Source organism: Cryptomeria japonica, chromosome 11, assembly GCF_030272615.1.
Source record: "Cryptomeria japonica chromosome 11, Sugi_1.0, whole genome shotgun sequence".
Lineage (NCBI taxonomy): Eukaryota > Viridiplantae > Streptophyta > Pinopsida > Cupressales > Cupressaceae > Cryptomeria > Cryptomeria japonica.
The window spans coordinates 524,627,507-524,634,795 of NC_081415.1; positions in this window are offsets into that span (position 1 = coordinate 524,627,507).

The following is a 7,289-nucleotide window of genomic DNA, read 5'->3' on the forward strand; positions in this document are numbered from 1 at the left end:
CATATAAACCGGTAAATGAAGAAACATATAACTTGAATCAAATAAACCATCCACATGAATAAAAACCATAACACAAAGAATTTATACATGGAAAATCTCAAAGAGGAAAAACCACAGTGGGATTTGTGACCTACAATATCAATTAACTGGCCATATGAAAGATATTACATAGAGAGGGGGGCTTGCACATGCAGGAAGGCACATTGCCTAGAGAACATTGCTTATCACAAAATATTCTCACTGACTACAAACTTTTGCTAAAGTAAAATAGTAATAATGAACTTACAAAATGCATCTGCAATGCCAAAAAGAGTTCTAGTTATAGCTCTGCTCTGTACTGGTTCATAAACCCTGAACACTTCTACCAATATCTCCTTTCCTTCAAGAATTCTTTAAAAAACATCTACAGATCATTGCATGGTATAAAATTCACATACAAATGATCTACATACATATCCTTCGCATTACACAGTTCTACTATCTTGCCATATATTCTCCTATTCCATCATATTACATCCTCATATTCTATCATGTCATAGTGACCTAACAAACTAACCTATATACCCTTTATAAAAAATATGACTTATGTTAGTTTACAATACATTACAAAATATATACAATGTCGGCCCAATACAATATTTACAAAATAATTTTCAAATAAAACTTCCTTGATGTCGGCTTCACTGAAGTGCTCGATGCCAGTGTGGGTATCGGTGTTAGTGTCGGTTGTAACCCTGGATACATAATTCTGGTGAATGCCTCCTAATGCTGGTATATGACTTCTATAGAATCTTGTTACCATCAATGATAACATATGAATCCAATGAGTGTCAATTTCCAACAATCTCCCCCTTTGGCATTGATGGCAACACTCGTGAAAAATGGATTCCCTATGGGTACAACTGAAATATGAAACATGCTCCCCCTAAGCAATACACTTTGTCTGATATCCTTCCCATATTTTTCACATTACACTCCCCCTTTGGAATGAATGCCAAAGAATGGTGAAATAATTGAAAAAATTTGATTAAGAAACTGTGCAAAAGAATGAATAAGTACAGATTAGTTTACCGAAGCTTGACCAATTCAAAATTTCCAAATAAGATTTGTCTAGCAACTATAAATATGTATGCCAGCTAGTTTTGAAAGTTGCAAATATGGATACAAGTCCACTTAGTAAGTGTGCAAGTGTTTCCTTCTTTGAGACTTCTGTTGGTGTGGGATTTGCAAGAATATCCATACACTCCCTCTTATGTACACCAAGTGAATCCAATCTTGGACTCACAAATCCTTTGAGACTCCTTGCTCTTCGAATGATCTTGTCTCTTTCTTTTTCAAAAGAAAAAACTTGGTTCTCTAAAGAAAAAAATTGTCCATCAATAGATGTTGTGAGTGAGGTCAATCCATCAAAAGGATTAGCAATATTAGCAACCTTTTCATTCAACTCCTTTAACCTATTATCTACATTGGCTGTAAGAATTTCTATGTTACAACAGACCTTGTAGGTATTAGTACATTGTTTCAAATAATTTTCAATAAGAATCAGTTTTTCTTCAATCTTCTTCTTCTCTATTTCAATAATCTGATCAAAAGCGGCTCTTTTAGCTAGAGTAAATCTCTCAAGTGCCCGTCGGTCTGAAATCTCCTGCAATGATTAAAAGTTGTTAGATATATGCTCAGTTAATGCTTTAAGCTTGTCGGAAGGGATTTCTTCATTCTCAATCATACAATCAAGAATTAATCTTTACAAAACTATAATTGATTGATCTATTATTCCTTTATGTATAGATCCCTCATTTATTAGCTTTTGAGGAGCTACCATCATTAACTCAGTGGGACTCATCTCATTTATTGATTTCTTCTCAACTTGAGAAGTGTCAATTGCCAAAAGCTTTGTCGAGGAATCAACATCAACTATCAGTATAGTCTTACTAGTCCCCTTTACCTTATCCTATTTTGCACTGGTGGCTTCGCCACTTGGTGCAATATCAGTTACTGTTGGTGGAGTATTATCCACAATATTTCTAATACCCTGTACATTGCCTTGCTCAAAAGTTGTCTCTGTTGATATAGACTGTACACTCTCCTTTACTGCTGGTGGTGTCTGTACACTCTTGTTTACTATCGGTATATCCAAAATTGGTTCAAAACTTCCCAAAATACCTTTCCCTTTAGATTTGTCCGAGATGGTGGAAGTTGTTGCCTTGACAAATTCTTCTTGGGAGGTGAGAAAATCTGGATTCTTTTGGAAGAATTTGGACCAACCATCTTTGGTCTCATTTATTACCTCATTAACCTTGCCCATCATTAGGCTTATTTGTCGGGGTTTGCTACTAAAAATTGTTTTGTTTGCAATATCTATACACTATTTCGTTTCCTCATTTCTTGTTGAACCACACATATTCAAAAGTTTTACTTCTTTAATTTCTCTATCCCTCTTAACTGCATCAAGTATCCTTGCATTTAACTTATTATACAATGATAGAGGAATTTCCTTCAAAATTTCTACTAAAGATTTCTTATATATATCTATGTGTAACAAACTTGCCTCTTCAATCTCATTCTACTCATTTTCCTCTAAATTTTCATAGAAATTAGATACATTCTTTAAAATACCATCCTTTGTTATCTCATCTATTACCTTAGCACATGTCATTGCAACCTTACCAGATTTAATTGCATCATTACTCTTTTTCTTCTTTCTAGGGGTTGTCGGAGTGGATGTAACTAGTTTCCTCTTTTGAGTAGGTTTCCTTGTCGGAGGTTGGGGTGCAGTAGGTTTTTGTCATTTTTCTAACGAGCTTCCTCCTTGGCTCCACCTTCTTCTCCTCTACCAAAGGTGGGTCAACTTTCTTTCTTTGTACCCTTCTGAATTCTAGAGGTTTATTATCCTCTAGATTAGAGTCAGAAGTGATAGTAGAAATGAAAGTTTCAGGCCTTTTCTCCTAAGGAGAACTAGCCACTGCCAGTTCTTCTACCAGTTTGGATCTAGAACCCATTTCAATATCTATCCTATGAATCACATTCTAAATAAATGTAGGCATCTTGTCACTTTTATTTTCTCTTCTTTTCTTGTTGAAGTCAGTTTTGACTTCAAGAGCCTTCTCCTCGGCAATGCCAAAATGTTTGGTCTTATCATCTAGTGGAGCTTCTAGCAAATTTTTTGCATAAAGTTCCAAAATGTTATCATCCACTTCATATCCAAGCTTAGTGACCCATATGGTTCTAGGTTCCACTGCCTCCATGAGGGTTTCATTAGTTTTTACCATAAACCAAATATCAGTGGAGTACTTCTCCATAATGTGCTTTGAAATCCTTTCCCTCTGTCTCATTTTTTCTTGAAAAGTTTTGAAGTAGCCCCAAATATTTTCATCCCTGTCAGTACCAAGAGTGGTGATTTCTTCCTTGATTTCTATACCTATTGGTATTTCATGATCCCAACGTTTCTTCCCTAGACCAAGTAGCTCATTTTTGAAGTACAAAATTAAACAGACAATGAGATTCCCAAACCTAAAAGTTCCTTTCTTGACACCCTTAATTTTGCCAAGATTCAACATAAGTTCACTTCTCAGCCATTCACATAAATCATATTTTCCATTATTCCTCACCATTTGGTGTGCATCATGGATACAAGAACTGGCAACAAAGTTCAATTGATTAGATTGATTTACCTTGTAACAAATTATCATGCTTGCAAACTTCACATCTATGTCCTTGATGGTGTTGATCCTCATTGATCTTCCATCATGGGTTGTGCTAGTGAGCTTCTCAACCTCAGTGTTGGAGATATTCTTTCCAAGTTCTTTTTTGACTTTGGGTAATTCAGTGATTACCTGAATAGCTTCCTTGGTGATCATGTAGGGTCGATCCATCTAGATGAACTCATTGTGAACCCTACTCAGAACTTATCTTATCACCTCATCCTTGAATTCTGGTATATATAGGATATTGATTAACCCTAGATCTTTGATGACCTTATATTTTGGCTTGATTGTTCTGGAGATTCCCAGTATCACATATTGATAGATGTCTTTGATCTCCTTAATACCTAGATCTTCCAAGGTGTAGTGAATATATGCCTTTACATCTTCTACATACATTACACCATCAGGAACCCTTGAGAATGCTACCATAGAGTCTTCCTTCTTGCCTATCATGGGAACTTCCTTGAAAATGGGTCTCAGCCTATCCTTGACTTAAACAATGGTGGGATTTATAATAAAAATAGGAGCAGATGATCTGGATGCCATTTCAAAGAAATACCTAAAAATGATCACTGATTGGAAGATTTGGTCAGTTCTCAGATAGTTGTTGGAAATCCTTTCAAAATGTCTTTGCTCACTCTTAATCGCTTGAGCTTTGCCTTTGCTTTGCTTTGGTTGCTTGAATGCTAGGTGAGTGAAAAGGAATTCACTTTCCCCTTTTATCAGTGAGTAAACCCTAATCCTTCATTGTCATAAATGCTTAGTGATGTACCCTACCGGATGCCAATTTCATAGTTTTATGTTGGGTAAACCTTCATCAATGATTAATACAACTCTCCAAATATCTTTAGATCTTCTCTAGGGAATATGCAAGATTTGCAATGAATTTGCCAACCCCTAAGGCGTATGCCTCAGTTACCAGTGGAATTTCCTGCTGGTGGAGGAATGCTTTGTTCTATCAGTGGAGTTACCAGTGTAGTTGCATCTCCACTTGGTTCTTCAGACTTTCTAACCCATCTCTTGGTGTGATCTTGTTGTGTTTCATCTACCTTCTTCTTTCCTTTCTTATTTTATTTATCATTGCTAACCGGTTTAGTCTTGCTTCTATAGTACTTAGTAATATGACCTATTTTGTTGCATTCATAACATGTAACATTGGTCTTTTGAATTTCATTAATATATCCGGTGTCATTCCTTGACCTACATTGATTATTTAAATATCCAAACTTTTGACATGCATGACATTTAACATTCATTCTGTAGTCTTCTGATTTATGACCACATTTCTTGCAATTTGTGCATTGACCGAGAACATAATTGTAGTTTTGATTTTCTCTATTTCTACATTGTTTAGCCATATGCCCAAATTTATTACAAACCAAGCATCTACCATTGAATTTATAAGCATTATATTGCCTTACCAGTTTCCTCTGTTCTAATGAGTTTTTCATACCGGTTGCCTGATCTTTATTTGCAGTACCAAAGCTTTCACCTTGTACAAATCCAAGTCCTCTAAAATCATCACTCTGCCTTTATATTTTCAATAAGTCATCCAATTGTGCAACACTGATCCTAAACTTTTCTTTATACTTACTTGCAATAGTTAGGTCATCTCTCAGAGTTATTATTTGTCTTTCAAGTTCTTGTTCATTATTCTGGGATTGCACCGAATTAGTTTTCAACATACCATTCTCATGAGCCAATCTATCACATTGTTCAGATTTGTTCTTTAGAGATATAGCAAGATTTTCTTCCTTCTTCTTTTTGTCCTCGATATCTTAGACATCCTGATAGTGCGGTCTTGCATATCATTTTCCATGAGCATGTTTGCTTGACTCAGTTTCTAACAATGTTCCTTGAGTGTATTTTCATCATCCTATTTTTGCTAAAGTTCCTTCCTCCTAGCTTCAGCTAATGATAACCTTTCTTGCGAAACAAGAATTAATTCATTAGCAGAATTCAATTCATCTTGCAGTTTTAAGTTCTTCATCCTTTTACCATCATAATCCTCAAGTGCCATCTCAAGTTGCTTTTCCATAGCCATGTTTAATGATTCCGGTTTTAGGATTTTCCTCAATCTATTAAACTTCTTTCGAGGCACCAAGCTTTGACACCAATTGTTGGGATCCAAGAACACTGAGAGGGGGGGGGGGGGGGGTGAATTAGTGTTCTACCGATAAGATAATATTTTAGGCTTTTATAACATACACATATAAACCGGTAAATGAAGAAACATATAACTTGAAGCAAACAAACCATCCATATGAATGAACACCATAACACACATAATTTTTATGTGGAAAACCTCAAAGAGGAAAAACCACGATGGGATTTGTGACCCACAATATCAATTCACTAGCCATATGAAAGATATTACATAGATAGGGGGGCTCGGACATGCAAGAAGGCACACTGCTCATCATAAAAGAGTCTCACTGACTACAAGCTTCTACTAAAGTAAAACAGTAATAATGAACTCACAAAATGCATCCACAATGCCAAAAAGAGTTTCGGTTATAGCTCTGCTCTATACCAGTTCATAAACCCTAGACACTTCTACCGATATCTCCTTTCCTCCAAGAATGCTTTACAAAACATCTACAGATCATGGCATGATATAAAATTTGCATACAAATGATCTACATACATATCCTTCAAATTACACAGTTCTACTGTCTTGCCATATATTCTCCTATTCCATCATATTACATCCTCATATTCTATCATGTCATAATGACCTAGCAAACTAACCTATATACCCTTTACAAACAACATGCCTTATGTCAGCTTACAATACATTATAAAAGATATACAATGTGAGCCCAATACAATAATTAAAAAATGATTTTAGAAATAAAACTTCCTTGATGTCGGCTTCACTCAAGTGTTGAATGCCGGTGTCAGTGTCGGTTGTAACCATGGATACACAATGTCAGTATCTGTCGGTGAATGCCTCCTAATTCTAGTATATGACTTCTACAGAATCTTGTTGCCATCAATGAGATTATATGAATCCAATGAGTGTCAATTGCCAACAATAAGTAAGATTGTGGGTTTTTCTTTTTTGTTCAATCATAATTATGTTTTAATTTCCAAGAATTTGCATACAAAACACTTGTTATTCCCAAATAGATTAGTTTAGTGTCGAGCAAGAGTGAATCCTTGGTTTTTGATTAAGGTAAAAACAAGTTTTGAAGGGACCTCGAAACCCTTTACAAAAGAGCCTTATAAGATAAAAGCATTAAGAAACCAGAAGGAACAAACCCAAGAAAAACCAACGTAATAACTAGAGAAAACCAGCTAAAGCCCCAAAAAAACTAGCAAAATCCGACTAGACCTAATGAAAGAAACAAATCAATATTTTTCAAGGCATTAACCAAGTCATTGCTAATCCCATACAGGTATTTGATATTTTCCCTAAGATTAGGGATCTCCTTAGTAGACACAACAACAACTTTCTTAACACTCGCTCTTGTTCTCTTTCCAGCTACACCCGAAGTAGCTTCACCACTTCCAATCTCGATAGCATCTTCATCCATGTCGAGGTCCACCACCGATTTGGGAGAATTGGAATTATCAAGGACC